A 23,041-nucleotide genomic window follows, 5' to 3' on the forward strand; every position below is an offset into this window, starting at 1 on the left:
GCACCTAAACAGCATTAGGAACTTATGGGTTGCTGTAGTAATCTAGGCAAGAAATCCAATTCCAAAGAGTGATTTGTGAGAGAACTGCATTACTGGTAAGGTTCTGTAGTGGCTGACAATCACCATGAGTCAGAATTGAAAGTATCCCCCCTTACAAAAAATGCAAGAAAAGGGTTAGGCCTTTGGGTAAGATGAGGTCATATGCTTCAGAACTAGGACTGGTCACAGATCTGATTTTGAAAGACATTTTAAAAATATTTTTCTATATCTATGTGAATATACGATCATTATATTTTTCTTCCATCTACATTCAGTGCAATAAACATTATTTACAATACAGAGAACAGTTCTACAATGCAATGCTTTAGAATATACTTTTAAATAATTTATGACTTTATCAAGTATTAATTTAGTAAGGGAGCCTCATAGATAGGACCTTGACATTACTTTAAGATTTATTTGTTTTACAACACAGTCATATTTCACTAAACTGGTATACAGGGAAGTTTCAGGCCATCTGACAGTTTTATATCTTTTGTGTAAGTTAATCTGCACGTTTAGAGTGGATGAATTACAGAAGTTACCGAGAGAGCTGAAATAATAAAGTATATTGAGTCCAAGGAACAGCGTCATAACACACATTTTAGTTTAAGTTATCATGTGAAGAGAATGAGCCAGACATTATATTTGTTTATAAGTTTTTTTAAAAAAACCCATTTGTGCATTTTGGCAAGTGAGAAATCTCAACTACAGATGTTACTTTTGGTTTTTTTAAACCACTTCCTTCACTCATAGGAGGTCTACATTTCTAAGTACTGTAGCATGTAAGCCAAAAGCTCACAGTTTTCAGACCACACAACTATTCTGTAGGGTAAATTCATGTTTTGGAGATTGTGAATAATTGTTAAAGCTGAGAATTTTGATACCTTGGCTAAACATTAAACCCTTCATTCAAATATCTAGAGCTTGGGGGAGTTGTTTTTTAAGTTTCCAAAATCCCTAACTAATCATGAAAATTGGGGATTCTATGAGTTACAGTATTAAAACATAACTTTTCCAAATTCTGTAAATAGTTCAGTCATATAATTAAAAAAAGAAATCGAGTGTCATAGTGGAGGACTCGGTTTGTATCAGAAGGTCAAAGAATCAATCCCTGATATCTACATGTAGGGAAGGAATAATTCCTTCCTGAAAATCTGAAAGTTCACTGTTATAATTTCCAATCTACCCCTCAGGAAAAAACTACAACAACACAAGTCTTATTGTAGCTCTGTTTGATTCCTTTGAGATTGCTTCCATAATCTCATGTTGACAAAGGCCAGGCCCATCTCCAAGTCTTCAGATCTCATCACTTTAGTCAATTGTATGGAAATTTTCTATATCAGTCAAAATCCATTTTGTGGAAATACTTTTATTAGATTAAGAAAAAAGTGTCAAAATATTCTGGAATATGAATATAAATTCTTGATCTCTTCCTTCCACTGTGACAGAAAATGAATATTCCTCTAAAGTTTTTCTCCATATTCAAACATCATAAATTGAAACCCATTTTCTGCACAGAAAATTTGGGAGAATATCCCCACAATCCATGCTATAAAAGCCAAAGAAAATTGTGCAACATGTTTTCAGTTGTCAGGAAATATGATGTGTGTAACTTAAGAAGGCAACAAATCATTAAAAATCTCTTTCCATGCCTACTCTATAGGTTTCAAAACAGTTTCTTGATCAGGGAAAGATGCTTTAAAATGCATACAGGGAAGGTGATACATAATATGTATTAGAGGTGTGCAATTTTTTCTTAGTCATCGTAAGCCATATCAAATTTGTTAAATTCATACTTACAATGCAATATCTGATGTGCGCGCATGACCCACACCAAAAACATAAGAATCAAAATTTACCCAAACCTTTTTGTTTGAATTTTGTAAACCTCAGAAGCCTTCCAAAGTCAGTTTCATGTTCAGCACAAGGAAGCAAAGCAAAGCCAAAAAGACTGCCTTTCCTCTTTAAATTAATGTCCTCTTGCCATTAGGAGAGGAAAGCAAGAGGGAGAAAGCACAGTTTGCTGGGAAAGTGACTGAGAAAGCACAGAATTATGGAAAATGTAGCCGTATGGCAGAGAATTCTGCCATAGGGCCCCATGGCAGAGAATTCAAAAAGCTCTGCCCTAAACTATATTTACCATAATGCTGCTCAGCATCAGAAAGCCCCAATCAGGACAGGGGAAAGATTTGTCCCTCCATAGCAGCAGCCAGACAGAGTTCCAATAAATTGTAGACTCTGCAAAGAGAAGGACTGGCTGATACTTCTAGTAAGTCAATCTCTGTGCTGTAAATCTCTGTAAATCTCTGAAAAAATCCCTAAATAGAATTTCTATTGGTTAATATGAAAAACATTAAATAGCTGTTGTGGCTTAAAAAACATTTTTTGTAAAAATGTAAAAAAAAAATCCCTAAAATCAGTAGATGTATGAGTATATCTGAAAGTTGGTGGGAATGATCCCCTGTGGTTTTGTGTCATTATATAGAAAATTCATGATTTCTCTTGTTGTTTATAAAAATTTTGAAAATTCCCCAAAAATCTGTGAATAAGTGAAATGTTCTGCAATTCGATGGGCTAACAGTGGTAAATGTGTTCTACCATTGTAGCAAGTTCCACCCCAATGGCCGTACAAATGAGGGAGAAAGGAGTCCCTGAATGTTTTTCACTTGCACAATTACTATAACGAAAAAGTAACGAAATATTCACTAACAAATCTTTAGAAACACTTTAGAAACAAAATGCCAGCACCCCCTACTTTTGTAATGACTTGAAACATTTTTTATTGATCGCACAGCCCTAATATGTATGTTCCCTGCAGACATTATGAGATGAAGGTTGGTAAAGTACAGTATCAAACTAGACTTCCAGTGGCTCTGGACTTGCCAGGAACAAGAAAGCCAATAAAAGTTGGTTCTCTGCTTGAGAAAACAACACACATAGACAAAGCACACACATAGACAGAATTATAGAAAGCCTGTGTGAGTTCAATTGGATACAAGAACTTGATGAGAAGAACATTAGGCAACAAAGTAGCCCATTATTGAGAGAGGATGCCTATGTCTTCTCCATAGACATCACTGGAAGCAACCTGGGACAGTGCTTGGAAAATTCACTTCTTTGGAAGACAGTCTGTTTTGTCCACTTTTCTAAGTTCTGGTGCTAGAATGGTAAAGATAAAACACATAGGCAGACATCGACTGGAGAACAGAACAAAAAACAAGTTCAAAATGCCCAAAGGTATGCATTTATAATTAACATACTGTGCATGTTTTGGCCCAGTATGCTCTCTTGTGCCTTCCTCAGGAGAATACAGTGTTTGCTGAGATCTCTAAATAGGGCTATAAACAGATTACTGTTAGGTAATTTAAATATAAATATGTGAAATGTATGCCTGTGCCGTCCGCCGGACAATAAAAAACTATAAAACTGAAACGTGCTGTCCTTTATCCGGGCGAACTGCAAATCCCTATAAGCTGTCCTATAGATATTGAACGACTGAGTCTGGATAACTTCAAAAAAGGATGTTTATTCATACAAGGTTGTAAACCTGGCACAGATCTTAAAGTTGCAGAAAATGAAACAAATTTCCATAGGTTTTAGTTGCAGAATTATCCCTGGTTCCAGAAGGCAAAAGTGATTATAAAACCACTATACCCTAATCACGCTGCCTATATTAGAAGGAGAAACTCTTTCCTTCCCTATCTTTACAGCAAAGATTAGTTCTAGAAGCGATGGAATAACTTTGCTCCTCTAACTAGATTTCCTATTCCAGGTCAATATAATTCAATACTTATCTAATTTGGATAGGCTTAGATTGGCCTGGTTTTGAGGATGATTTGTCCCAGTTAGCCTTGCACAGCTCCAGCACGTTGGAAGACTATAGCCAGAATGAAGCTCCAAAATGGAGACTAGACCCTGGTAAAAAGGGCGGTCCTAAGATGTTGCATTCTTTGACCAATCACTGCAAAGAAAACTGCAGCCAGCTCTTGCAGATTCCAAACCATTTTTCCTAGGCTTTTGCAGCCAGAGGCTCAAACAAAATGTAAAGGAGGGAAAACAAACAAACGACCAATAGGTAAGGCAAACCATCGTCCTGGGGGACGGAACACTCCCCGCTAAATTCCCAGGATGTGGGAATTTACCAATCAAAAACATACAAACACCTTTGTATACACAACAATACAAACACTAGAACTTTAAACATCTCCAATAAGCAACACGAGGTCACTAATTGGTCTGTCCAAAATGGACACTTTGTCTCTGTTGCAAGTCTTTAATTGAACTTTCCTGACCTTACCGTCCGGGCAAGGAAAGGTCTTTAATACAATGCCCATGGGCCACGCATGGCGGGGCAGGTCTTTGTCCTTTAACAACACAACGTTGTTAACCTCAATGTTGTCCTGTGGGCTTTGCCAGATTCTTCTAGCTTGAAGCTGGCTTAAGTACTCAGCTTTCCACCTTTTCCAAAAGTGGTTGGCCAAGGACTGCACCTGTTTCCACAGGGCACGGTGAGTTCCGTCCGGAACTGGCAACATGACGTCCTTCCATCCTGGCACCTTTTGTGTCAAAATAAGTGCAGGAGTCAGTGGTTGTAAGTTCTCAGGGTCACTGGTAAGGGGAACCAGCGGCCGGTTGTTGATAATTGCGGTAACTTCCGCCATAAGTGTCACCAAAACATCATGCGTCAATGACCTATGACTCAAAAACATGGCATTAAGGATTTTGCGACTAATACCAATCATCCTCTCCCAAACACCACCCATGTGGGAGGCGTGAGGAACATTGAAAGTCCACATAATTTGTTCAGTATTCGTAAAGTTCTGAACCTTTGGGTCTCTCCCAAACCTAGACACACAATTGAGTTCTTTGGTCGCACCTACAAAATTGGTGCCACAGTCCGACCGAATTGACTTAATTGGCCCTCTGAGGGCTATGAACCTTTTTAATGCGTTTAAAAATGATGAAGTGTCCATCCCTTCTATGACTTCTATATGGACAGCTCGTATTACTAAACAAGTAAACAAAACTGCCCACCTCTTGTTATTTACAACACCACCCCTGGTTTTCCTAGTGACAACCTCCCAAGGACCAAACACATCGATTCCCACATGGGAAAAGGGTGGGTCTGTCAAAGTCCTATCCTGAGGTAGTTCTGCCATCAACTGACTTTGACAGTTTCGCCTAAGGCGCCTGCATTTAACACATTTGAAAATACAACTGTTGACCAACCTTTTGGCATTAACTACCCACAGACCTTCATTTCTAAGGGCTGCCTCAGTTAGAGTTCTACCCTGATGATGGATCCTTTCATGGTGATGCCGAACGAGCAGCAATGCAGTGTGACTATTAGGGGGTATGATGATGGGGTTTTTTATGCACGCCTTGAGTTTAGCTTTGGCTAACCTTCCTCCAACTCTCAAAATACCCTCCTTGTCTAGAAATGGGTTTAACTCATTTAGAAGACTTTGATTAGGGATGTTGAGCCCTTGCTCTAGCCTAGCTATTTCCTGCTTGAAAGCAGATCTCTGCACTGACTTGAATATGACGCTCTTAGCCTTTATCATATCCTGGACCTGTAAAGGCTCACTATCTTTGCAAGCTAAACGATGTATAAGCCTAGCTACTGCTCTAAGAAGACTGTGCCACTCCGAAAAACATTCAAAACGGTGTGGTTCCAGGCAAGATCTTTGGCCCATCTTGATTTCTGTGGTTGATTTGCAGGCTTTCACCTCTGCACTTCGTGAGACTTGAGCATTCATAATGTCCGAAAACCTTTGCTCATCTTTCGAGAGCGCTGTGGCTTCGTCTCTCTCAGAGACTTTGAAGATGGAGGAATACTCTGGAGTTATTGCTTGGCAGTAGACTGAGATGTGACTTAGGCAACTGCGCACAAGTGTAGGACGTCCACCTTTAAGCACCTGTGCTTGATTGGAGTCCAACGACGATGGTGGGTGCATCTTGTTTATGCACACTGGGCCTGTAACTGTCCAGCCTAGTGGTAGCAGCTGAGCAATGGGCGCCCCTGGAGGTCCCTTAACTTGGTCGTTCACATAGAACAAGTTCGGACAGTCCGCACCAAGCAGAAGGGCAATGTCCACATCTGGACGGAAAGCAGGTATGGCATTCTTTAATCGTCGCAAATGTGGATGAGCCTCCACAACTTCTCTAGTTACAATTTGTTTTTTGTTCCGAGGGATGGAGGAACACTCAATCAGGTCTGGCAACTTGAACTGCCTCTTCTGGTCGCAAGAGGAGACAACAAAGCCAGATGCTATGCGACCCTGCAACTTCTTTTTTCCTGCACACGTAGTCATAGTGTAGTCAACCATCTTGGTTTTAAGGTCAAACATGCGGAAGAACTCTGGAGTAGCCAGGGAGGCGTCGCTCTGTGAATCCAGGGCCACATAGAGTCTCTTTCTAAGCCAAGGGCTCTTGGCTGGATATACATCCGCTAGGCAGATAGGATGACAAACTCTGTACTGGTGCGAGTCAGAACACAGCTCTGTACAGGCGACTGCTGAAACCTCCACCTGCATCTCTGGTACAACTGGCTTGTCGGTGTCTTCGACTGCTGACTTTTCTTTTGGTGAAACGTTCCCTTTGGGGTGGGAGATGACACTGGAGTTGTGCATTGCGGTGCAATGCTTGAGGCTGTTGCATTTCTCACACTTGACGTTTTCTTTGCAGTTGGACGCAAAGTGTGGAGTTGCTCCACAGCATCTAAAGCAGATTCCCTGCTTTTGAACTAGCTGTTGCCTCTCTTTGTATGACTTTCTACTAAACTCCCTGCAGTTGGCCAAGCTGTGAGGCTTTTGGTGGATAGGGCAAAGCAACTCTTTTACCTCCGACCTGGGTTCATCAGTCTTGTGTTGAGTTTCGACTGCCTTTACGCTGACAGGTCTATTGGCCTCTCTAGGTGGTTTCTTGTCCACTTCAGATGCCTTCCCTGGATGGGTCCCTTGGTATAAGGTGGGGAGGCCCGTCTGCGGATCATTCCTTTCTCTGGCTGCCCTGGTGATGAACTGGACCAAATGAGAAAATGGAGGGTATGCCTGGGAGTGGGCCTCCTTGTAGTTGAAGACCTCCTGTCCCCAGCGTTCTTGCAAAGTGAAGGGCAGCTTGGTCAAGATCTGCCTCTGGGACAGGTGCTGATCGAGGCACTTCAAACCGGGCAGTTCTGGATTCTCCTTGGCCGACTCTAATTCCATAAGGAGATCGCTAAGGTCCCACAAGAGTTTGAAGTCTTTGAGTTTTAAAGCTGGGAACCTTTGGAGCTTGTCCATAAGAGATGCTTCAATCTCTGTGCTGGCCCCATACCTCTGCTGCAACCTGGCCCAGGCCTTTTCCAGGGCTTTGTCGGGATCGGCTACGTGGGCTGCGTAGATCTTCTTAACTTGTGAGGATGAGGCTGGGCCCAACCATGCAGCCAGAAGAGTCAGTTCTTCCTCAGGCAATAACTTTAAGTCTCTGATTGCTCTCTGGAAGGTGGCCTTCCAGAGAAGAAATTCCTCAGGCTTGTCCGAAAACTTTTCGACACCCTTGTCCTTAAGATCTCTTCTGGGGCTTCTGATGATGGAGACAAGCTGGGACTCTGGCGTCGAAGGGAACAATTGAGGAGTTTGCTGTTGTGGAGTGGACTCCCACCGTGCACCTTGCGTCAACCTTTGGCCTCTTGGAGGGATGACATCGACCACTGACGAATCGGTGGCTCCCTGTGCAGCTGTCTGTAAGGGCCAACTAGCACTTGGCCTTGAGGCCCTGATTGACTGACCTAGGGATTTAGCAGGAGGCACAGGTAGCTCGGGCAAGGGTGAGCTCCCCGCTATGACGCTCTGCTCTGCAGGAAACTCAAAAGTGACTTTGGGGCCCTGCTCTGGGTAAGGAGAGAAGTCTTCCTGTTCCTCATCCGAAAACTGGCTGTTTAAGCTATTAAGATGCACAAGCACCTTGGAAGAAGGGTCCTGCTTCGGCAACTGACTTACATTTTCTTCTGTGAGTGGCTCAATTAGGGCCTTGGCCAAAGTCTCAGCCCTTACCTTTTTGGCAGTAGCATCCATCCTTATTCTAAGCATTTCTATTTCACCTTGCCTTTGGGCCTGTTCCATTTGCATTTCGCTTTGTCTACGGGCCTGTTCTATTTGCATTTCGCTTTGTCTACGGGCCTGTTCTATTTGCAGTCGTTGCTCTTCTTCTTTAAAGGGAAGGGTGAGATCAGCTGCCTTAGCATCAGCCTCCGCCCCCGCTACCTTGCTCTTTAGCTTCAGACGTGCAGCCTCCTTAATGTGCAAGGCAGCTAGGGAAGAGATGGCACTCCCAGCAGCAGAAGACTTGCTAGAGTGGCTATGTTTAGATGATGCACATTCCCTTAGCTTAGATACCTGGCTAGAGCGGTTGGACTTAAGACTAAGTGCCACAGCAGGTGATTTTAAAAGATTGGTCTCATGGCTGCATAAGGAAGACTGATTTCCTTTTGGCTCAGACCTTAGATTAACAGGTGGAGAACTAAATTCCAAGGCATCTAGAATTGCCCTCACCTTATTTTCTTTCTCATTAGTGTCAGCTAAGACACTCACTATTTCTAACTCTGAATCCTTGGCGTTAATGCGCTCGAGGACCTGGACTATCTTAGACACCAAACCCCTCCAAATACCGAAGGTCTCTTCAAGGTCGGTCTGTAATATGGATGGCACCCTTGTAATACCCAAGCTCTCAATTCTGTCCATCAATGTTACAATTCGCTCCCATGCCGAACCTAACCTCACATGGAGGAGCTCCTTTTCACCTATTAGATGGGCTAGCATCTTGGCTGAAGGGTGCTTTATCCTTTGGGGCCTTTCATTCCTACTTTCAGCCTCAGAAGGAGGTATACCATCTGTATCATCTTGAAATTGCATAGACATTATGTATTCTTAATAGCAAGTAAATTTACAACAAAAGCAAATACAACATACCAGCAAGTAAATTTACAATAAAAGCAAATGCAATATATAATACAATGCACAACACTTAACCATAGCAATATATATCACTAAGTAACTATACTTTACAAAGATTGTGACCTTTGGCGCCAGATTTTAGTGGGCAAGCTGCAAAATGCCAACTGACAGCGACTTGCCACTTGATACCTCCCTTGCCCGAGTGACGTAAACTGCCAAAATGGCGACTTCGCCAAATTTTCAAGCACCTCGTGCTCTGCGGCTCGAAGCCTGCCGCCGAAGGAGCACCGAGGCTGGCTTTGGAAAGGAGGAGAGAAAAGACGCCTCCTCCCCGCTGTGAAGGGAGGTCACCACCGCAGGACGATGAAGCAGGTCACCACCGCAGGACGATGAGGCAGGTCACCACCGCAGGACGATGAGGCAGGTCACCACCGCAGGACGATGAGGCAGGTCACCACCGCCAGGCGATGAGGCAGGTCACCACCGCAGGACGATGAGGCAGGTCGAAGCCGGCCGAGTGCTCCGGCCGAACTCGCAGCAGCGTTGCCAGGCCTGTCCAGGTTCTAGCCTGGTTCTGGTGGGCTTCACGCCTCAGAGCCAGCCAAAGAACTGTCGCTGGTGCTCCGCGGCTCGAGGTCTACCGCCGAGGGAGCCCTGGACGTTGCTGGGAACTGCACAGCCTGTGCAAACCCAGAAAGCCACTGGGCCACGTGCGCACACGCGAGCCAAATAGCAAGGAAATAGAGCCCCACTATTTGACTCCTTCAGGTCTGAGAGCGGGCTCCACTGCCTCAGACGCTGGTAGAGTCTTTAGGTATGCAGACTGAGCTCAGGCGGAAAAGCCGCGGCCTAAACTAAACTTCCTAAACTATAAAAAACTATAAGCCGTGCAAGCTAGCTCAAGCGGAAAAACCGCTGATCTACCTCAAAACTGTGCCGTCCGCCGGACAATAAAAAACTATAAAACTGAAACGTGCTGTCCTTTATCCGGGCGAACTGCAAATCCCTATAAGCTGTCCTATAGATATTGAACGACTGAGTCTGGATAACTTCAAAAAAGGATGTTTATTCATACAAGGTTGTAAACCTGGCACAGATCTTAAAGTTGCAGAAAATGAAACAAATTTCCATAGGTTTTAGTTGCAGAATTATCCCTGGTTCCAGAAGGCAAAAGTGATTATAAAACCACTATACCCTAATCACGCTGCCTATATTAGAAGGAGAAACTCTTTCCTTCCCTATCTTTACAGCAAAGATTAGTTCTAGAAGCGATGGAATAACTTTGCTCCTCTAACTAGATTTCCTATTCCAGATCAATATAATTCAATACTTATCTAATTTGGATAGGCTTAGATTGGCCTGGTTTTGAGGATGATTTGTCCCAGTTAGCCTTGCACAGCTCCAGCACGTTGGAAGACTATAGCCAGAATGAAGCTCCAAAATGGAGACTAGACCCTGGTAAAAAGGGCGGTCCTAAGATGTTGCATTCTTTGACCAATCACTGCAAAGAAAACTGCAGCCAGCTCTTGCAGATTCCAAACCATTTTTCCTAGGCTTTTGCAGCCAGAGGCTCAAACAAAATGTAAAGGAGGGAAAACAAACAAACGACCAATAGGTAAGGCAAACCATCGTCCTGGGGGACGGAACAATGCCTAGTGACATTTTGAGACTTTTTGTTCACTTCCAGGTGTAAATCACTGTTAGATTTTATAGCTTTGCAGAAGCCACATAATTCTGCAATCTTTTGAAACTGACCACAGGGTGAAGGTGCTCCTTGTTCATTACCCTATTGAAACATAATTATAAATTGTTTCTACTGCAGAAATATCTAAAAACATAACCTTTCATGCATTCATCCTCTTCTCATTCCTTTCTATTTATGTTGTAGTACTTTTGTCAATTGCAGGTATTTTTATTGCTAGTTTAGGCATGCTAACAGCATGGCAAGCCTCATTGCTATCACTTTGCAGATTGCCTTAGTAAGACTTCTAAAGAATGACTGATCGTAATCCAAAAAATTAATCACCTATCAACCCAAGCAATTAACATTTACAAATCTATTTGCATATATTTGATAATTTACATCACTGCTGAAAGGAGTCTCCTCTTTGCAATAGTATTGATTATGGGAAGACCGCCAGAAACTTCTATCATCGAGACATTAAATTGAGCAACTAAAATGTAATATATGAAGGACATTCCTATACTCAGAATCCCTCTAGTAATGTTTCAAGTGCATTCTTATTGCCCACAGATACTCCTTAGTCTTCCTTTCACTAGCTGGGTAGGTTTTGACATATAAAGCAAAAGTTTTTGGAATCAGTGCCTCTAATGTTGTCCTAATAGAATAAGAAGTCACTATTAATTTGTCTCATGGTCTTCTAAGCAGATACACAAGCTTAACAGAAGTGGGGATGAGTTATATCTCCCTTTCATCTACAAGATACTGCACAGCTACTATCCAACATCACCTCAGTGTAGTGTAAATATCCACATGTGGACCTATTCTAGGCTGAATGATATACCTTCCCTAACTCTTACTGAGAAACCCCTAAGTTGCCAGGCTTGGCCATTCTGTCTTTTGTGACAAGCAGGCAGCATCACCAAAGTGTATGTCTACATCCCATAGCTAGAATTATGTCAGCTTTCAGACTGCCAGGGTTTTCTGGGTGGTTTTTAGTTCTACAGATGGTGATAACAAAGCCCTTAGTGCCCCCCAAAAGGACATCCACACATATAATGGAAAAATCACTCATGGAATTGGGAGGGGGGACTGGAAATTCATTTGTTCCTGCAAGGTGCTTTTGGGGAGGGGGAGGTTGGCCACTGCAACTCACAACCCACCGCTACTGCAATCCACAACCTATCCAACCCCCACAAGCAACGTGCTTCACTTCTTTGACGTACACACAAAGACTGAGATCATGTGCCCTTTAGCAGCATTCCAAGTCAGATGGTAGACATTTGGAAACTTCTCTTAGAGGCAAAGGAATCGGCAAAGTCAGAGAAGAGCTATCTGCCTGAGTCATGAAAATGAGGCATTCCTTATCTTTCCCCTCCTATGAGCAGCTCAGACCACAGTGGATTCATCATCTCTGTGTCTCTTTTTTCCACCCATCACTGCTGTCATTGAATGTTTTGTGTTTTATTTGCAGTTGTCTTCAGATGGCACCCAACTCCCCCCTTTCCCTTCCTGCCACTCACCACAATTACTGCATCCCTTTGCTCTCCTTCAGTTTCCTTTCCCTCATGAGAATCCTAGTCCAGTTTTGTCTTTGCAGGAAGTATGGACTGGCCAAAAATCTTTCATAGTACAGAATTTTGCATGTCATTATTTGTATCTGGGGATATTAAATCATCCCAAGTTTTACAAAGGATCTTTAAAACAATTGACAAGTAATTACACTATCAAGAAAGAAAGAAAAAACATACACAACATAGACAGATCTTGGGGTCCCCTCCATACCACTAGTCTACAATACTTTGGACTCTCTCTGCCCCCTATTGATAGTCCTGTGAATTCAATGTTCAAGTTACTTCAGACTGCTTTTGCCCTGCCTTGACTTTATGACAGAATCACTGCTGTGTTCCTGGGATACAGGATGTTTAGAATTGGCATAATATAGTTTCTCACACACTTCATCCCTTCTATACCAGTAGAAAAGCAGTTTTGTTGGCAATGTCCCCATTGGTTGTCAACAAATGAGAGTTTTGCTGGTAAAGGGGGATTTCTGCCAGAAGAGAAGACTTTAGCCTAATCCTAAACCTCTATGGTCAGCACATCTTTGAGTTTGAAGTAGACTGTAGAACATGATATTTTGCAACAGCATATATCACTTTTTACATTTGTATTTCTTCTCTGTACTTACCTTGCCAATCCTGAAAGCATAGTATACTTAACTATATTCATTTTCAAAGGTTTTTCAGAATACCTAATTCAAATGTATTTACTTATATCCTTTGACCTGTCAGTGATGGTTAAGTGTCAAATTCTTTGGCTGAAAAGTTCAAAGGTTAATTGAAATCAGAGTAGCTTAACCTAGCCAATTGTCCAATTAATTATGCCCAACTCACTTCCACCTCTTCCATTACTCGGTAAACATCACTAACTGACCAATCATGACTAAATGAGAGACAAAGCTGCCAGTTGCCTGCTACCACTTATCTTGATGGCTTGCACTTGCTTAACAGTTAGATTGCTAAAACCAATAAAAGTGCAGGTGTTTGAGGAGAAGTTTTCTACATGTATGATGGCTTTATAAATAACAAAGCCATATATCACCTTCTGCATCTCAACTTCCCTCAGCTATAATGTTAGAAAATTTCCTTGAAAACTAGTAATGTTCTGAGATTTGTTGTCATTTTCATTGTATCACTCACGACATATCAATGGAGAAAGTTACATGCAGTCCAAGTAAAACTCCAAAAAAAAAATGATTTCTCATACTTCTTATTGTAACTGCATTTTTAAACAAAAAAGTGGACTTAAGTTGAGAACATTAATGTTCCAGAGAACCTTTATAGTGTATCATAATATAAAGTATGAATTTGGGTATGGAAAGGATATTTGCAGATTTATTCTTTGGATAAAAAGCTCTTTTTGTTTATGCAAAACACACCCCTGTTTTCTGTTCACAAACAAATAATTTTCTCATGCAGAAAATACTGTTTTCTGTATAGAGAACAAGGGAGAATTCTTTTTTATCACTATGCTTAACAATCTACCACCTTGTCACATGTGCCACTGGAATTGGCTAGTATCACCACGGATTGTGGTGATTGTGGCAGTGCCTGCCCAAGGCATGTGGGAACCCGTTGCTTTGTGCCCTGAAGTATCCCGGCTTCCCCTTTTCCTCATCACATGAGGGGAAGCCTGTTTAAGCTGGCTCAACCCATATTTCCCAATGGAAAGACAGGGTGCCTCCCATTGCCCACCTCTGCCAATTTTTTCAATGGCAGTAGCGTCTCCCCCCCCCTTAATTTAGCCACAGAGATGTCCTGAAAGTACTTTTCCAAAGTGTGATGAGAGCCGGCGGACTCCATGGCAAAAAACAAAACAAAAAAACAAAAAACAAAAACCGTGACCACCACCAAATTTTGGATTGTGTGAAGAGGTTCCTAGTGCTAACTCACACATTTCCCAATAGCAACACATTTTCTTCTGACTGGTTTATCATGTTGAAAAACACACTCAAAAGACCAGATCATCAAATGATTTATATAATTGGTGAGAACTAGGATCTGAATCTCCCATATTCTAATCTCAAACTGTGTTTATAGCATAATGTGGGCTCAATGGGTTCAATTATAAATGATTGTTTTAAGTGTTCAAATTAAAAATAAATCATCCTCCTCCCTTGAAAAGAAGCTTATGATATATTATAGCATAGCTTCTGACACTTCACAGATGAAGCTTGGAACACGTCAGGCCAAATAATATTGGAGTGCGTCAAGATGGCAGAAGTCATTAATGTGAAAGAACAGATAAGTTTGGATAGGTTCCATCAGTTTGCTTTTGCCTAAGTGCATTGGGAAGGTCAAAACTCACTGTACTATGCTCTCTTCTATTCTGATTATTTATTTGAGTGCAAACTATTTTTGTATTTTGAACTGTTCCAATCAATGAAGTAATCTGATGGCAAAGGTGAAAAGGGATGAAAGGAGAAAGAAAGAGAAACTTTACATTTTCGCGGCTAATGCACAAAAAACTACATTTTGTCAGCAGCTGAAAAAATGGGAAAATGGGATTATTTGGGACTGTATCTGCCAGACCAGGACATTTGGAGGGTACATTATAGTAGTGCATATATATGTATGTAAACTTAAACATATATATGTAAACTTTGGAAAAATTAACATCCCAAAATGGAAATAGTAGTTGCCTTTTTGGTGGATTAGAATTCAGAATACATAAATTCCTTTTCAAACACAAGGTCTAATTTTGTTTAGTGGAAATCAGTGATGCAAATTAATTTCTTTCACTAGCCCTAATTTAATTTATATCACAGACAAGATGACACCTCCTTCCAAAAAAACATGGGTTCTCCTAAAGCAAGAAGAAGTGAGGGGAAATCCCTTGCATTTGGAGCCATTTGTATGGAGGGCTAAATCAAAGGACCATGTATTAGTGACAAGTCAAGATACAGCTTAAGAAGCATAGCCTTTGTTGTTGAATGAACTGCAACTAGTGGACATATTGTTCCTGGAGCTCTCATTACTAGAGTACTTGGCATTGGATGAAGCAACCCTACACAGATTTCCCAAAATCCTTTAAACATGAGTCCATGTGTTATGAATAGTAAACTAGTAAAAACATTGTCATTAGGAGTGCCAGTTGATGGCATGTTTGCAGTGCACTTTATATGTTCCAGATGACATAGTTTTCTTGGAATCACCTATAGTGTTGGTCAGTCAATCACATCCACATGTAGATGCTATTGTTATAAATAATGAAATGGTCCTTCATGTGAGCTGTACATATGCCCAAAGCACAAATAGGATTTGGTTTATTTGTAGCATATTTTTGAATACAATTAACAAAAATATAAGCATGTATGCACACATATTCTCACACAAAGGAAATTGTTATTTCCTTCTCATGACCAGAAAAAATTATCTGCAGTCATCCATTGGGATACATAGCTATGGGATGAGTCTTTCATCCAACTCACTCTCAAAACCCAAGCTTGATGAAACTTCAGTTTCCCTATTCTTTTTCTTTTTGCCTTAAAATGGGATGGTAAAATAGGAGTGGAGCATAGGATGTATCAACCCTGCAGCTTCAGATCACATGCTATAAGCATTAATACAGTAAACCTCTTTTAATTTAACTTTAAACATGTTGCTGTAAGGATTATCAGGCTTGAGATAACAAAATACATGGGACAAAACATATCTCTTTTTATCTTGCACAGCATTCTCAAGGAAATTCTCCATTATTCATAACATTATTTACCCTACAAAAGAAGGTGCATTTACACGTAAAACATATTACTTTGATTTGTCCACAGGTTGACTGGGAACAGTTATCTTTGTGAAGAACAGTTTCTAGAATCTTTCAGCCAATATACATATGTAAATTCCTTCCAAACAGCTCAAATCCCAAGAGGAAGTGTTCTTTTTAACCTAGTTCCTTCTTGGTTTCTGTCCCCATAACCTCCTGCAACCAAAGGTTGACCCTGGATGTTATCAAGCCCCCCATTTTCCCATCCAAAACTCACCTGATGGGCCTGCCAGCAGCGCAGGCCCCCCAGAGACCTCCCCTGATGCATGATAATGATGTGTCAAGAGATGGGGGAAGACCTTCCTCTCACCCCCCTCCCCTGCCCCACCTTCTGATGCATCACTTTCATGCATCAGGAGATGTCGCTGGAGAGGCCTGCACTTCAGGTGAGTTTTGGATGGGAAAATGGGGGGCTGGGGAGGGGGTTAATGGTCTCCTTCTGTGGGGATCAACCCACAGGACTCCAGAAATCCAGGGAGTCAATCTCCACAGGGCCCCCACCTACAATGGTCCTGTCTTTAACATAAGGTCTGGACCTTTACAGGTGTCCAATTAATGCGGGGGTAACTGAGAAATCTCAGAAATTTGGATGCCTCAGGTAAACCTGTTAGCTATCATGGGCTTTAGGGTCTGTGTAGAAGGGCCTTGATTATCATGATTGGAAGATTCTGGGAGCTGTAGTCCAAAAAGGCAATTGTTCCAAGCTGTACTCTAAGGAACAATGAAAGCTCAAAAACATACACAGATTACTTTTTAAGAATTAATGATATTATATTAGAATTAATTAAATTATATTAAATTATAGAATGATACATTTGTGGATAATGGTGATCTAGCCCTAATAAGCGTTTCTCTTTCTCATTCCTTCCTCATAACAATTTCTTCTAAAAATGAAACAATCCAGCACATGTGTAACTCCTTTCCTTATTCTTTTCCCCACTTGTGTTATCACATTGTTTAGTCTTCTAAGATGATTAAAATATTTGTTTCCAGAATGAATGGATTTGCACAGTGGCTTTGTGGATCTCAAGAACACGAAGACCATAAGAACCTTAGCAGCTGGTGGCTTTTGTGTCAGTGAGCTTGTGAATATGCTTGAACACCATAATTGAAAAGAGCTATATAAATCAAGATATGTTATCCAAAATATTTGGAAATAGAAGTGTTTTGGATTTCAAATTTTTTAATTTTTTTTGGAATACCTGTATTTGTATATATGTAAATAATGTGATATCTGAAGATGGGACGCAAGTCTAAACATTAAATTCATTCATGTTTTTATACACCTTATACACATATGCATTAAATAAAATTTGTTTATTGACTTATCAGAAAGCAAAGGTGTCACTGTTTCAATCACCTAAGTGGACATTTTTGGATTTTGGAGCATTTTGGATTTTGGATATGGGATGTTCAAACTGTACAACTGAAATCTATCCTCAAAATAGGTTCGGCACCCTGAAGAAGCTCTTTTAAAGTTCATAACAAAGCTGGAGTAGACTGACTATCTCACCACTGTAGAACTACCACAAATTGGGAAAATGTACATTGCTATGTTTAGTGGATCATGTATTTTTCCTCTCTGATCAATAATGTAACATTTTGAGTTATTTTTTAATTATTTTTTAGAATCAAGGTGTTTGTTTGTAGTTAAGTCTACAGAGATTAGCTCAGGAAACATGATTTGCTGCAGATTCCAGATGGAAAAATAAATAAAGATTATATACATGCACTTGTTCCGTGTTTCATTAAACCTTGCCAAATTCTCACTGCCAAGCTCTGCGTCCTTAGATTGGTCACACATGTTCCTGAATGCTTCGCATATAGTACTAACAGCTGCATTTTAGGGGAGGGGAGGAATAAGCCAAATCATTCAATAACACCCTTCCTTTGCCAAAATATGCTCCCTTGAAAAGGCAAACAATGGCCCACACATACAAATGTGGACTCAATTAATCCAAAGTTTCAGTTTACAGTTATGCTTCCCCATCTTGTATATTGATGTTAAACATTCAGTTCCTCACGCAATCACTTGGTAATAGCATATCTGTCAGTCCATTATTATCCCCGGCATCCTCTGCCTGATTGTCTTTTCCCCACACCTGTGAAATGCAGAGCAAAAGTTAGAGTTCGAAGGTGAGTTTGCCAGTAGTAGGATGAACTGAAACTAGAACTGTATCATGCTAGGTACTAGGCTTGCTCAAATAATTCGTTTTCCCCGTTAACCGTTATTAATTCGTTATTTTCGTTTGTTTTGAAGCAATTTTGAAGCATTGGTTGTCCACACGTCTGGATATCGCGGTTTCGAATCGCGAGAGGCCGTTTTTCGTTATGTCGTCGTTTTTTTCGTTAGGAAAAAACAGCTTTTGCAAATCTCCCAAACTCCCACCATTCAGGCCCTTTCCTTTTGCCCCTCAGCAAAAGGGGCATCACGGGCTCAGCCAATGGGAGGGGGCGAGGGGGATGGAGGCCGAGGAGGAGGAGGAAGACGGAGGGGGGAAATGGCCGCCGCCGCCGCCGCCTCGCCTCAGCTCAGGCCTGGTGTCTCTCTGTGAGGCGGGAAGGCGGCGGATGGAGCCGGGAATGGAGAGACCGAGAGAGACAGAGAGGGGCCCGGCGGTGAGGTTTTGACGTCTGTGCGAAGCTAGGCAAGTGGGGTTTATATATCTGTGGAAGGTCCAGGGTGGGAGAAAGAACTCTTGTCTGTGGGAGGCAAGTGTGAATGTTGCAATTGGTCACCTTGATTAGCATTGAATAGCCTTGCAGCTTCAAAGCCTGGCTGCTTCCTACCTGGGGGAATCCTTTGTTGGGAGGTATTAGCTGGCCCTGATTGTTTCCTGTCTGGAATTCCCATTTTCTGGGTGTTGTTCTTTTACTGTCCTGATTTTAGCTTTTCTGTAGCTAAAAATGCATATAAAATTGATTCTATAGGGAGGATAAATGATTGGATTTCAACTCCTACAGCTTAGCTTTCTCTGCCACTAATGGTACCATATCAAACTAAACCTCCCAAGATTCTGTAGCAGTGAGCCATCTTGGATATTGTAAGGGATTTTTTATTATTATTATTATTATTATTATTATTATTATTATTATTATTAGACCTTGCTCCCAGGAAGGTGCCTTCGCTGTGGCTCCCTTCCACATATTCTCCACATTGTGTGTATGTGTATGTATATTATATATATATACATGAGCCCCGATGGCGAAGTGTGTTAAAGCACTGAGCTGCTGAACTTGCAGACCGAAAGGTCCCAGGTTCAAATCCCGGGAGCAGAGTGAGTGCCCGCTGTTAGCTCCAGCTTCTGCCAACCTAGCAGCTTGAAAACATGCCAATGTGAGTAGATCAATAGGTACCGCTCTGGCGGGAAGGTAATGGCACTCCATGTAGTCATGCCGGCCACATGACCTTGGAGGTGTCTATGGACAACACTGGCTCTTGGGCTTAGAAATGGAGATGAGCACCAACCCCCAGAGTCAGACATGACTGAACTTAACGTCAAGGGATACCTTTACCTTTACCTATACACACACACACACACACACACACACACACACACATTATGCAGGGACTATATACACAGTATATATCACACACACACCAATTTAACAAAGTTTCAGCCACAAAAACAAAGTTTCTGAAGTAGAACAATGACTTTCACAGTAAAGACAACCCAATTTAACAGGAAATAAGACTTTCAAACCAGGAACAGATTTCAGCAATTATTAAAAAATTGTTTATTATAAAAGCTATGAAAATTCGCCAAAAATCAGAGGATAAGGGAAATGTTCCAAATTTTGGTGAGCTATCAGTGTTAAATGTGTTCTACCACTGCACCAAGTTGGAAGAAGATCACTCAAAAAATGAGGGTGGGAGAGTCCTGTAAAGTCCTCTCCCTCTGTGCTGTTTTTGGGAATTGCGCATGCGCGTCCGCCATTAACGAATTAATTTAGAAAATAACGAATTTTCATTAATTTCGAATTTTTTGGGGGGCCAAATTCAGAAATACCATCAGAAATGAAAAGCTGCCCCCCTCTAGTTTTGAAACGAGTTTAGAATCAAATTTTTCGTGGATCGATCAAGCCTACTAGGTACATAAGTAATGATGATGCACATGTGCAAATAATGGACTAAGCAAAACTGAATAGGCAGAAGAGGGCATAAAACATGAAACCTCCACAAATGTGTAAATGATGTGGAGTATTTGTCAAGAGAATGAACTGGATATTCCTGTAAAATACCTGTGGTCACTTCACCTATCACACAAGTTTCTTAAACTGGCAAACATTCATGAGAAAACCATTGCAACCTCCTAGTGTGTTGCTCAAAAGTTCCTTGCTGTTCCTCTCTTCTGGAAAGGCAGAGTTATTTCCAAGTCAAGTTGTGTGGCATGCAAGTCAAAATAGCCTTGTGCCCTCAGGTGCACTGGTGGATTAATTTCCATACCATTGCTGAAGGAAGAGTCAACTGCCAGTCCTTTTGTGTGCACAGATGGCATCTTCATCCTTCTTCAATACACTACCTGCCAGTGTTGCAAAACTCTTCAGTTGATGCAGCTACCTAATTTTTCAGATGAATTTGGGAGGACAAATTGGACTGTAACTGCATTGTTGTAGCTATGACTTCCATGCAGGTTTTCAGCCAAACTGTCCTTGTCACATCATCATAGAATATACTCCTGTTAAATTTCAATTTCTATTAAAATTAATTATAAAAAATTAAATTGCATTTTTTTTGCTTTCACACTTTATACAATGTCAATAACAGCTCACAGCCATCAGTGGCCACAAATTTTGGCTGCCTAATCATTTACTTCATGGAGGAGAAGGATAAATGACTGCATTGCTATAGTAAATGAAGCAGTGTTTTAGTTTTTACATACATACAGTGGGCCCTCCATATCCTCTGGGATTTAATTCCAGGACCCCATATGTACACCAAAATCCAGGGATTCTGAATTTCCATTAAATAAAATGGCAAATAATTCAAACAGGAGCTTGAGAGCGCTTGATGATCTGTGAAATGTTGAGAGACTATGGACCAATTTACACAGGGTTAAAATCAGCAGCATGCACCAGTTTAGCCCAGGTCACCAATGGAGCTCACCGGCTTCCATCACATGATGCATAGGTGAAGGAGGGCAGAGCTGGTAGATGCTGCTGCCACAGCAACATGGGAGGTTTCCTGCGTTGCCATTGAAATCTATGGGGAGAAGCCATGTGCTCCAAGTGACCTCCATGCTTCCCCCCATGTGATCACCCTCAGCTGGAGCCAGGCAATGCAGGGAGTGGGGTGCTCCCTGTGCTTACCCATACCCTGACAAAGCAGAGCAACTCCTGTGGCTGTGTGACAAGATCATATAGCAGTGCATGTCTGCTATATGTGTGTAGCATTACACTACAAATTAGTATAGTGGTCAGCATGCAGCAAAATTAAGGATTGCTTTTTGGATTTGTAGTAGGAGAAAGGATTAATCCCTATTTTATAGTGCTTTTCTATTTACCCATCCCTTTTATACACAATTCACCATGTTAGAGAAAATGTACCATTACATTTATGGTTATCCTAGTCAAACAATGGCAACTGTGTGTGTGTGTTTTTTTGGTTGTTTTTTTTGGGGGGGGGGGATATCATGGGCAGAAATCTTTAACTGCATCATCCCTAAACATCACTATTTTGCCCCAAATTCCTAACCACAGAAGCCTTAAAAAGAAATTCAAAGAGATAAGAGTCCAGTCCCAAACTTACAGTGTCTCCTTTAGTATGAGTCTTATCACCACCTGGGAATGGGTTGAGATTTCCAACACATAACTTAGACCTTTGTGTCTGGTTTCACACAGTAAGATACCAAACTGAAGCAAAGTGCTGAGAAAAGGCATATGTTCCCTTGTCAGTCAGAGTGTACAACACATTTCATTTGATTTTTTTTATAGTCCTGTCATAAAAAAAGGAAGGGGTTAAAATGGTGTTTTGATATAGTGGAAAAGCATTGGACTTTTTAAGTAGTGCTACCGGATGTTAGTTTTATACTGTACACAGCTGGTAAGAGGTTTCCAGGGCCTGTGGGTGGTGAGTGAGGAGGTGTTTCAAGTCCACACACTATTTCCCATAAGAAATGAAGGGATACAGTCTCACCTCAGACCTTGTTTTTCCACATATGTTGAGACGAGAACATATTTATATAACCCTTTGAAAGGGGATCGCTTAGTAGCAAGCACACTCTTTAAATAGCTACTGGTCTGTTCTATAGCCTTGCAGTAGCCAATCTCTTCCATTCCAGCTAACACCCACTTACATTTTTTGCAAGACCTCTTGTGCCTCTCCCTTCTTACTTTCCTGTCTTCCAAACAGCACAAAGCAAATTGAAACACTCTCCCACTGACTTTAGTGGACTTTGGATCTGCTATCTGGAGTTCAAATATCACAAGAAAAAGTAATAAACTGATAATCAGATGAACACAAGTCATGCAATTGGCATCCAGAATCACCAACTCAGAGGTCAATGGGGAATTTTCTAATTCTTCAGTATAAACAAAATTATGATTGCTTAAATTTTATAAGTCTTCCACATCAACAGATTTTCCCAGGTGTTAGCAGTGGACTAGAGAGGAAAGTAGTATGTCTATGATTTTTCCAGGGCAGCTGAGAGGATTCCCTGTGTATGCAGAGTGTGCAGGAAGGTTTGGCAAGTGAGAGAGGTTTCAAATAGACAATTGACAACAGGATAATGCAAATTTCTCTGAAGATCATAATGAAAGGAGGGTTTCCCAATTGTTATGGAGTTTGATCCCAGTTTACCTGTCACAACTTTCTATAGGAAGCGGGGATTTGTCATTTGATGGGAGTATGCTAGAGAAATGGGAGCATACTCCCATGAACTATAGCTAGCACTAGAGTTCAAAAGTAGAAAATTCTGTGTATGCCACTCAACTACAAATTGGAGAATCCTAAAAAAATCCTGAGCATTGGCATAGAAATGCCATAAGAATACTATAACTATGTAGTGTGGATACACCACATAATAATGATGGGAAATTTGGGAGAAATCAAAGGTCCTTG

General features: G+C 41.3%; 1 long non-coding RNA gene across 1 annotated transcript in view; it reads left to right on the forward strand.

The window, feature by feature from the left end:
* Positions 1-3,462: 3,462 nt before the first annotated feature.
* LOC134298475 (uncharacterized) overlaps positions 3,463-23,041 on the forward strand; it is a 312,227-nt gene continuing 292,648 nt past the window's right edge. Inside the window, exon 1 of the long non-coding RNA XR_010005576.1 lies at positions 3,463-3,814. This is a non-coding gene — a long non-coding RNA (uncharacterized LOC134298475). The remainder of the gene's footprint in view (positions 3,815-23,041) is intronic.

The sequence above is a fragment of the Anolis carolinensis genome, chromosome 4 (assembly GCF_035594765.1).
Source record: "Anolis carolinensis isolate JA03-04 chromosome 4, rAnoCar3.1.pri, whole genome shotgun sequence".
Classification (NCBI taxonomy): domain Eukaryota; kingdom Metazoa; phylum Chordata; class Lepidosauria; order Squamata; family Dactyloidae; genus Anolis; species Anolis carolinensis.